Consider the following 11,511-nt stretch of genomic DNA (forward strand, 5'->3'; position numbering starts at 1 on the left):
ATTCCCATAGAAACTGTGTCGTTCCAAGGTGGTGGATCAGGCTTCATTCTTTTTTTTTTTTTAATTTATTTTATTGAAGCCTAGTTGATTTACAATATTGTGTTAATTTATGCTGTACAGCCAAGTGACTCAGTTATACATACATATGCATTCTTTTTCATATTCTTTTCCATTACGGTTTATCACAGGATATTGAATATAGTTCCCTGTGCTATACAGTGGGACCTTGTTGTTTATCCATTCTCTATATAATAGTTTGTATCTGCTAATCCCAAACTCCCAATACTTCCCTCCCCCAACCCCCTCCCCATTGGCAACCACAAGTCTGTTCTCTATGTCTGTGAGTCTGTTTCTGTTTCACAGATAAGTTCATTTGTGTCATATTTTAGATTCGACATATAAGTGATATATGGTATTTGTCTTTCTCTTTCTGACTTACTTCACTTACTATAATCTCTAGGTCCATCCATGTTGCTGCAAATGGCATTATTTCATTCTTTTCTATGGCTGAGTACTATTCCCTTGTATATATACACCACATCTTCTTTATCCAGTCATCTGTCAAGGGACATTTAGGTTGTTTCTATGCCTTGGCTATTGTGAATAGTGCTGCTATGAACATAGGGGTGCATGCAGATCAGGCTTCATCTTTTTTTTTTTTTTTTTTTTGCGGTACGCGGGCCTCTCACTGTTGTGGCCCCTCCCGTTGCGGAGCACAGGCTCAGCGGCCATGGCTCACGGGCCCAGCCGCTCCGCGGCATGTGGGATCTTCCCGAACCGGGGCACAAACCCATGTCCCCTGCATCGGCAGGCGGACTCTCAACCACTGCGCCACCAGGGAAGCCCGATCAGGCTTCATCTTGATGCCCAACTCCAGTTGGTTGGTTCTGGAGTCCTGGAGCTCTCTGTTTAAGGGAATCTGAGGCCACATCCAGGCCTGGCTGGGAAGAGCACAGTGATTGATTAGCAATGCCTGCCCTGGACGGGAGTGGGGTGGGGCCGCATTGGCTTTCTCATCCCACTCTGTCCTCCAACAAAAGTCCATCCCATTGGACTGGAAGGCTCAGGGGCTGGTTCCAGCCCTGCCCCGTTTGTTCCAGGAATTGGCAGATCCTAGTGTGTATCTAATCTGTATCTCAATTCCCACACTCGTTTGTGTTTATTTCTGATTGATCTTTACTGTTCATGGATCCCTAATATGCTAGTTAAAGCTAAATGATTCCTCTATCTTCCCGATCATCAGTTGCTAAAGCAGATTCACCAGAGAGGCTCTCAGAGCAAAGGGAGCCTCAGAGGTGCTTTCTGTGACGTGCAGGACTCTCTATAGAACCAAACTGTGCCTATTTTGGACTTTCTTTAAGGCATGAACAAGCCACACCGAATGAGAACTCCATTTCAGCCTTGGGCTGTGTGGCCTTGGGCTGTGTGGCCTTGGGCAAGTCATTTATCCTTTATCCTCTCTGGTTCCTTCAGTGCTCGTGAGATTAAATTACGGATGTGATTAAGTTGTGAATCTGGAGATGGGAAGGTTATTCTGGATTATCTAGGTGGGCCCAGTATAATCCAAGGGGCCTCAGAAGAGGAAGGCAGGAGATAAAAGGGAGGAGCAGGCAGTAGGGTGATGAAGGAAGCAGAGATCTGAGATCACAAGCCAAGGAATGCAGGCAGCCTGTGTGCTGGAAGAGACAAGGAATGGATTCTACCCTAGAGCCTCCAGGAGGAGCCAGCCCTGCCAACATCCTGATTCTAACCCCTTAATACACATTTTGAACTTCTGACCTCCCGAACGGTGGGAGAATATGTACTGTTTTAAGCCCCTAAATTTGTGGTAATTTGTAAAGCGGCAGTAGGAAATGAATACAAGGGCTGTTCCAGAGAAGACCAGAACACTGCCCTTGGTGGCAGGCAGATCTGGGCTTGAGTCCCTGCTCCACTTGCTAGCTGTGTGGCCTTGTGCAATTCCTAACCTCTCTGAATCTCAGCTTTCTACTCAGCACATGAGAGTAATAAAGAACCAACCTCAGACTGTAGGGAAAATGAAATCAGTTGATACACACCACATGCTTAGAACAGAGTCTGGCACACAGCACTCAATAAATGTTGGATTTTCCCCCTTCTGTTGGGCCTTAAGAGGCCTACATTCCCAAATACAGGCCCTCTAATCTCCCCTGGGATGCTGCTAGAGCCACCTTCCTGATGCTCCATTTCATTCAGTGTCCCTCCACTGCTCAACAACATTCCATGGCTTCCCAGTACAATGTCTTTAATCTGGTTGATCAAAATCCCCCATAACTGGGCTCCTGCCAGCCTCATCTCCCAGGAAGGAGAAAACAAAGGGATGGCAAAGCTGAAAAGAGTTTGAGGAGACAAACCTTCAGATGTCAATTGAAATGTCACTTTCTCCAGACCCCCTGAGACAGGTCGGCACCCCTGTTGTCCATTCTTGTAGCATCCTGACCTCCACAGCAGTACCAACCTCAGTCATAATGTGGTGATCATTTGTGCTGGGAACATACCACCCATCTCCCCCTCCACAGGTAAACTCCATGGGGGCAGAGACTGGTGCTAGGCATGTAGTCCCTTCTCGATAAGGATTTGTTAAATGAATGAAGAGATGGATGACCAGTCAGCAACCTCCCAGGCCAGCTGGGCTGAGGACACAGAGTTTTTCCTGACAGCCAAGTCCTGGTTCTTAACCACTGAGAGGGCTGCAGAGTTATCGAGACAGGAGAGTTGAGCACTGGGCCAAGTATCACTGGACACTTGTCACACCCTCAGCCAAAAACTGTATTGCAAACTTGATTTGGGTTCAAGTAACAGCAAGGGTTAATTCTTCTTGGGTGAAGGCGGGTCCCTCGAGCTGTCGGAGATTGTCTGAGGTGAGATGTTGAATTGGAGGGGGGTTGAAAAGGAAGAAGAGATGGGAGGATGCTAGCAGCCCAGGTTTCTGTCCACTCAGCAAGCATCCAGGCCCTGGGCTTTCATCCAAGCTGGGAAGTGTTAACAGCGCTAATTGGAGCCTGGGTGGGATAAGGAATGAGGAAGCCTCAACTATGAGACCAGGGGAGAGGACTGTCCTGGTGAGGGGTCAATAAGGCCCACCGCTCCCCTGTGAGCCATGGAGACCCCACCCGCCCAGCCCCTCCTGCTGGAAGAGACAGTTTGCCTCTGGCAGTGGAGCGGGGGAGACCACCCCGGATGCCTGGGGGGGCTGGGAGAGCCGGCAAGGTTGTTCTGGCCCATTTCTCCAGGATGGGGACGGGAGAAGCTTGGAGCCCCCTTGCCTGCAGTTCCCCAGCTCTCAGGTGGTGCCTGACAGCATGTAGCTTGATTCTGGGAAAGCTTCCATTTTCCAGGGGGTAGAACAGAGGCCCAGAGAGGGTTAGCAGCTGCTCAGAGCCACACAGCAAGTCCTGAGCAGGCAAGCTTCCCAGTTCCCAGAGAACCCTCTCACCTCTGCTACACAGGGCGTGCGCACACACACACATACACACACACAGGTTTTCTATTACCTTGCCCCTGCCCATCTCCCCAGCCACATGGCCCACCTCTTCCCCTCCTTCAACTCTGACCCCATCGTGCAGTTTCAAATCCTGGCACCTTTGCCTGAGCTGCCCCTTCTGCCAGTAATGCTCTCTCTCACCGCCCTGTGCCCAGCCACCTGGTAACCTGGTCATCTTTCAAAACCTAGCTCAATTGTCCCTTCCTTCAGTCAGCCTTCCAGGATTGTCCCTTCTCTTCCCACCTACCTGGGAAAGTTGATTACTCCTTCTGCCAGGTGGGTCTGTACTTGGCCAACACATCCATCCTTTCTCAAATCACACTGCTTTTTCATTCTGCCATGTGCACACCTGTCTCAGCCTCTGGACTTCGTCGCTCCAGTTCCTGACACTAGACCTGACCCTTACTGGAAATGTTTGATGGATTGAGGTAGCCCCCATGCCTGCCCATCCCTCCCCAAGGCCAGCTGTTATGTGAGCTACTAGAAACGGATCAGATACACCAAAGCCACGGCGTATTAGGGCAGTTCAGGAACACAGCCTTTTATTTATTTATTTTTAAATTGAAGTATAGTTGATGTACAATGTTGTAGGACAGCCTTTTGAGGTCAGAAAGATCTGGGTTTGAATCCCATCTCTGCTACTTCCTTGCTGTGTGACCTTGGGTAAGGCACTTGCCCTCTCTGGGCTTCCCGTGTCCTTTCTGTAAAATGGAGAACATAATCTCCACCTCATAGGGCTGGTTGGGAGAATTCTCCGAGATGATACATGTCGTATATATGGCATGGGGCTCAGAGCAAGTGCTTAATACACAGTGTTGCCATAACTCTGTGAGTTATTTCTGGAAGCCCATTTCCCCCCATCCTCCCTCCTTGCTCTGGCCTTGCATCATTCACCAAAGACCCTGTTCTTTTTTTTTTTTAAAGGAACATTTATTTATTTTTTCTGCTGCGTTGGGTCTTCGTTGCTGCCCGGACTTTCTCTAGTTGCGGCGAGCAGGGGCTACTCTTCATTGCAGTGTGTGGGCTTCTCATTGTGGTGGCTTCTCGTTGCGGAGCACGGGCTCTAGGTGCGTGGGCTTCAGTAGTTGTGGCACGCGGGCTCAGTAGTTGTGGCTCACGGGCTCTAGAGCGCAGGCTCAGTGGCCATGGCTCACGGGCTTAGTTGCTTCGCGGCATGTGGGATCTTCCCAGACCAGGGCTTGAACCCGTGTCCCCTGCATTGGCAGGCGGATTCTTAACCACTGCGCCACCGGGGAAGTCCCTCTTGCTCTGTTCTTAACAGGGAAGAAGTAAAGCCACACTGGGTCTGCCACTGCCTGGCTGTGTGATCTTGAGGAAGTGACTTCACCTCTCTGAGCCTCAGGTTCCTCCTCTGTTACATAGGGATGGTAACAGTGCCTGCCTGGCAGGGTATCCTGAGATGCAAAGGAGTTAGTGCTTGTAAAGGACCTAGATTAGCACCTGGCACCTACTGAGCACTGGCTGGTAAAGACTCAAACTCACCATCGTCTTCCGGCACTTCCACGTGTTTCTCCTCCCATTGCCCACCTCCTCCTCCTGCCTCGCCCACAATCTACAGCCAATGACTTGGCCTCTTTTCCCTTCACTGTTAGGAAAACCCAAGGCCTCCGAGATGGCTAGACAAGATCCTTCATGTCCTTAGACCTGCCTCCGTCCTCAAGCACTTCCACGGCCACTGATATCTGGCTTTTTCTTTAGAGAACCCTCTTCTTCCAGAAGAATCTGGATCCCCAAAATATAAGGCACATGAAAATGGACATGCTTGGCTAGAGGGGTCAGGGGACAGGGAGCCACACCCCTCAGTTCCCTGGTTGTCCCCAGGCTCCATCTGAGCACAGCCTCAAACTTCCATTTCATCCATTGACCCTGCCCCCTCCCACCTTGGGTGGGGGGACTTCTTCATTTTTCATCTTGATATAATGTTTCATTTTTCAAATTGAAGTATAGTTGATTTAGAATGTGTTAGTTTCAGGTATATAGCAAAGTGATTCAGTTATACATATATATATTCTTTTTCAGATTCCTTTCCATGATAGGTTATTACAAGATATTGAATATAGTTCCCTGTGCTATACAGTAGGTCCTTGTTATTTATCTATTTTATATATAGTTGTTTGTTCCTGTTAATCCCAAACTCCTAATTTATCCCTACCTGCCCTTTCCCCTTTGGTAACCATACATTTGTTTTCTATGTCTATGAATCTATTTCTGTTTTATAAATAAGTTCATTTGTATCATTTTTTTAGATGCCATGTATAAGTGATATGGTAGGATATTTGTCTTTCTCTGTTGACTTACTTCACTTAGTATGATAATCTCTAGGTCCATCCATGTTGCTGCAAATGGCATTATTTCATTCTTTTTTATGGCTGAGTAATATTCCATTGTGTGTACCACATCTTCTTTATGCATTCATCTATCAATGGACACTCAGGTTGCTTCCATGTCTTGGCTACTGTACATAGTGCTGCAGTGAACAATGGGGGCGCATGTGTCTTTTCAGACTAGAGTTTGTGTCTTTTCCAGATATGTGCCATCATTCTGATATCCTTTTAAACTTGCAGAAAAGTAGCAACAGTAGTGCAAGGAACTCCTTTATACCTTCACCCAGATTCTCCAGTTATTTATATTTTTCCCCATTTGCTTTACCTTTCTCTCCCTCCCTCTCCCTCTCTCTCTCTCTCTCTGTGCACATCTTTTCGTGAACCACTCCCATTTTGCTTATGGGAAAACTGAGACCCAAGGAGTTGCTTCTGGCCCCTACCTCCATGGTCCCACATTAGAGGCCCAGAACCTTGAGATCTACAAACCTGTCAAGGGCCTACAGAGATATTTGAAACCTGAACTCACAAGCACATCGACCCCAGAACACCAAAAGGCAACTGCAAACTCAAAATTAATAAATGTCTGATTAAATGTCTACAACACGTTAGTGAGTCACCTGCTATCCAACGGCACTTGTGTTTAGAAATAGAAAAGCACAAATCACAAGGACACGAAAAGTAATTTATTCTTCATAAACCCCATATATGTGAATTACTTTAACACCTTTTCAGATACTTTTAGCAAAAATGCATATGTGTAATGGGATCCGTAGCGACATTTTGAGGTTTGCCATGGTATGGGGTGCGGTCCCTATAACGTCAGAGGTCCCGGAACCTTCAGAGGCCTTAAAACAAGCTCTCTTGGTCCATAGTCCCTTGAGTCTCACTCAAATTGGGCATAAGATGAAGATTTTTCCATGTATTTTTACAAAGAGGCTGTGTGTACCTTTTTATGTGGGTCATAAAAAAATTTTTTTTTAATTTAAAAACATGGAGCAACACGAGAAATTTGTCATAGCAACGGGGCTGCCTCTCCTATTTTTAAAAAGTGAGCTGTTCCCTCCTCCTCTTAGTACAGAAAGTTTATTTTCCTGCTGGGGCCTCTGACTCAGAGGCAAGCCCAGAACTCAGTCTGCTGCCTCTGAGGGAGGGCTGGGGGTCCTGCTGACCCTCAGGAGCCCCAGCCTCAGGTTCCCTTCAACTGGCATGTCCTCCAGGCGCCCAGATGCCCCTGACATTCCTGGCCAGCACCTGGGCTTCCCTCCCTGTGTTCATCCACTACTCCCGCCTAGGAATGCATCTTCAGAACAGCGCACCTTGTAGGAGCACAGCTGGACGACTTGAGCTGGTTCTGTAAATATCAAAATACTTCCTGGCCAGTTGGGAAACCCCGGCTACACAGGACCCTCTCCTAGGACCACCCTCTGATCCAAGAACTAAAGGGGTAACAGCAGGCAAGCAGCGGGCCCAGAATCTTGACTCAGGGCTGCCTTCTAATTGGTCAGAGCCCACGTCCTCTCAGATGAGAGAGCAGGTAACTCTATAGCCTAAGGACTTTGAGACAGCAACTGAAGGAGGTTGAGAGCACAGTGTGAGTTTGAATCCTGCCCTACCACTGATGAGCTGTGTGACCTAAGGCAAGTGGCTTAACCTCTCTGTGCCTCAGTTCCCTCTCATGGGTAATAATAGTGACAGTGAGTTGTGGTGGGGATGACTTATGTTAACCCAGATAAGGTACTTAGCATAGCACCTGGCACACAGCAGACTCTGAATAAATGTTTATTGTTATTATCATCAACATCATCATTGTCTCCTACCTCCTACCCTTCATATCCTTTTGTGACCATCTCTTCGGAACAAAGCAATAAAATCAGAATCTAGCTCCGTCCATTACCAGCGGAGTGACCTTGGGCAACTTGCAACACTAATCTCTCATCTGTAAAATAGGGATAATAATAGCCCATAATATATCATATTATTATAATATAATAAGACATACTCATATCTTGGCTTATGAAGAGTGTTCCTAAACACTGGCTGTTATTATTATCAGGGGTCAGAAAACTATTACCCATAAGCCAAATATGTAAATAAACATATTTTGTTTTTGTTTATTTACAAAAACACTGCCTGTTTTGTAAATAAACATTTAATGGAACACAGCTACACCCATTCATTTATGGATCATCTCTGGCTGCTTTGATGCTATAACCACAGGGCTGAGCAGTTGCAGCGAGAGACCGAATGGCTCACAAAGCCTGCAGTATTTACTGTCTTGCCCTTTGAGAGAAAGTTTGCCTGATTTGTATCATTCATACCTTCTTTAACAGCAGTAATTACAGTATGTATACATTTTGTCTCCCTCAGTGGACGATACATGTTAAGATTTGCTTTCCAGGGATCACATAGCAACCCACGGTTGGGTTCCAGTGGTCCAAAAACCTCATCAAGTTATTCGCAGTAGTAACATATGGAGAGAGGGTCCCATAGCTTTCATTGGCTACTCAAAGCCTGTGACCCATGAGGACACAATCACAGGATCGTGAGCATTGGAGGAGCTGGCCCGGGTCTAAATCAACACCCTCCTTTATTTTCCCAGGTTTGCCTGTTCTCAGACCTGCTCCAGGTTACCAAGACATCGAGGCTTCATTACTAAGGTTTCTCTCTGTGCTGCTTTATTGCCTGTTCTGAAGCAACTGGCTGCCCCCTGGTTCAGAACCCTTCGTGTTCCTTTTGTGTGATGTTGGGCTGAAAGAAAGGGCGGCCCAGGAGCTCATTTGGAATTTGACAGAGGAAGCCTGTGAATTATTTACCCCAGAAAGATGTCTTCCTATGTCTGACTGGATTCGCTCCTTTGGAGGCAAACGGGAGAACCCGCCATTCCTCATTGGTTTCACGGGATTTTGGTGACGTGGTGTGGAAAACCTCACACAAAGTAATTTGTGGACCTCCCAGATCTGGAGGATCTTGGTGGCCACGCTCCTTGGCTTTGTTTCATGCCCACAGATGTAACACGTTGGATTTGGTTTCCACTATTTGAGGCGTGTTGGTTCCCAAAACCCTAACTGGGCTCTGATGTCCATCTAAAACACCAGGCTGGACTCAACAACCCGCAGCCCCTGCCTTGACTGGAGGTCATCATACCTGGTGCACCCTGACACCACCGCCACCTGCATGTCCCCTCTTCAGCTCTGTCACCCTTGTTTCTTCCTGACACGCTGTCAGTGAGAGCCAGAGGACAAACAGCCCGCTGAGGTTCAGCAGATGTCCCCCGGGTGGCCCAGGTCAAGTGAGGACAGAAGTTCCTCCCCCAGATTGCAGGCTGCATGAGGGCCGGGACCATGTCTGTCAAACTTTCTGCTAAAGCTAGAGCATCTCAAACGACCCCAGCAGAGAACCTAGGAACCGATGTTCAGATGGCAAAGTCTACAAATCCTGCAGTATGAGGAAGGAAATCCTTGATCCGGAGTCAAGCTTCAGGGTGTTACATAATTATAATAACACAAATATGACACGGCATCTTTTTTTTCTCACTTACTGGAATATAACAATGACTCTGAACTTGGGATCCATGGCCCCCCTAGGAAATCCATTGGTGGTCTCTCAGGTAGACATAAACACATAAAATCACGTGTGTGGGGGCACAGATTTTTCTGGGGGGGGTGCTTGTCCAGCATTTTCATCAGATTTTCAAAAGAGTTCCAAATATGTAAATAAACATATTTTGAACCTGAAATGGTTGTAAATATGAGATCATAAATCTGATGCATAGCTCCGTCCCTACTGTCTCGTACTGTAGCCAGTGCGTGATAGGTGCTCAAGACATGTTTGCTGAATGACTCATTCACTGAATGACCGTTTCAAACCACGGGTTGCCAAACTGTCTGATAATCAGATTTTTCCAATTTTCCAATCTGGAATTTGGGAATCGCTTGAATGGATTCTTTTTCTGTCCCAGGAAGGGAGAGGTGCATTAATGATGCAAAGAAGAATGAGCATCGAGTGACATTAAAGGGTGCCCACTGCCGGCCAGCAGAGTGTTCTCAGAGCTGCCGTTTCCTGCTCCAAGCACTGAAGCAGCTCCCCAAGGAACTTTGCAAAGAAGATGCTTTCTCATCCCAGATGGTTGTCTGCACGCAAAAGTAATGAAACTTCATCTCTTAGAAGACAGTCCGGGATCTAATTAGCCATCTCTTCTACCTAGACTTGCCTCTGATCAACCCCCAAATTTTTCCCCCAGACCAGCTAGAAAATACACATCTTAAAATTCAGTGAATTCGGTAAAGAAGTCTTCCTTTGTAAATAATAGTACCAGAGGCTGCATTGACTAGGCACTCGTATGCATTATAGGGATGGGTGGTGGGCAGAGGAAGGCACACGGGACCATTACTTTTTTGGAAAGCAATCTTGTAAGAGGCGTCAAAGCATTCACAATCTTAGGCAGAGTAGTTGCCCTTCCAGGACTTTGTCCTAAGAAGAGCATCAGAATTGTGACAAAGATTTCTTCACAGAGACATACAGCTTAACACGATTAAGAACAGCAAAGAAACTGAAAACAATGCAAGTCTTCAGCAGCAGGTGTTAAACAAATTGTAGCATACTAATATGAAACATTAAATCAAGTAAAGTCATGTCTTGAAAATACTCTTGAAACTTCATAAAAATTTAAAAAGTTTTGTTCTTCAAAGGATATCATCAAGAAAGTGAAGACAACGCACAGAATGGAAGAAAATATTTGCAAGTCATACCTGATAAGGGACTTGTATCTAGAATATTAAAAGAGATTTTATAACTCAATATAAAAAGACAAATAACCCAATAACCCAAATTAAGGATGGGCAAGTGATTTAAATAGACATGTCTCCAAAGAAGATATACAAATGGCTAAGAAGCACATGAAAAGATGCTCAATATCATTAGTCATTAGGGAAACGCAAATCAAAACCACAGTGAGACACCATTTCACACCCACTAGGATGACTGTAATAACAAGTGTTGCAGAGGATGTGGAGAAAAAGGAACCTTCACACACTGCTGATGGGAACATAAAATGATGCAACTACTTTGGGAAAATAGTCTAGCAGTTCCTAAAAAGGAGAAACAGAGTTACCATAGAACCCAGCAATTCCACTCCTAGCGATACACCCAAGAGAAATGAAAATGTATGTCCACACAAAAACTTAGACACAGATGTCCATAGCAGCACTATTCATAATAGCCGAAAAGTAGAATAAACAAAATATGGTCTCTCCATACAATGGACTATTGTTTAACCGTAAAAAGGAAATGAAGTACTGATAACTGCTACAATGAGGATGAACGTTGAAGGTATTAGGCTGAGTGAAAGAAGCCAGACACAAAGAGCCGCATAGTGTAGGATTCCATCGATATGAAATATCAAGAAAAGGCAAATCTAGAGACAGAAAGTAGATGAGTGGTTGTCAGGGGTTGGAGGAGAACCGAGAATGACAGCAAATGCATACAATGTTTCTTTTTGAGGTAATGAACATGTTCTAGAATTGCCTCTGGTGATAGTTGCCCCAAAATAGTATGTTTTGTGAACATACTAAAACCCAGTGAAATAAGCACTTTGGGCGAATTGTATGTGAATTATATCTCAACAAAGCTATTTTATTTGTATTATTACACAATGAATATCATTTA

The sequence above is a fragment of the Monodon monoceros genome, unplaced genomic scaffold (assembly GCF_005190385.1).
Source record: "Monodon monoceros isolate NGI ecotype Baffin Bay Population unplaced genomic scaffold, NGI_Narwhal_1 Super_Scaffold_1, whole genome shotgun sequence".
NCBI classification, from domain to species: Eukaryota; Metazoa; Chordata; class Mammalia; order Artiodactyla; family Monodontidae; genus Monodon; species Monodon monoceros.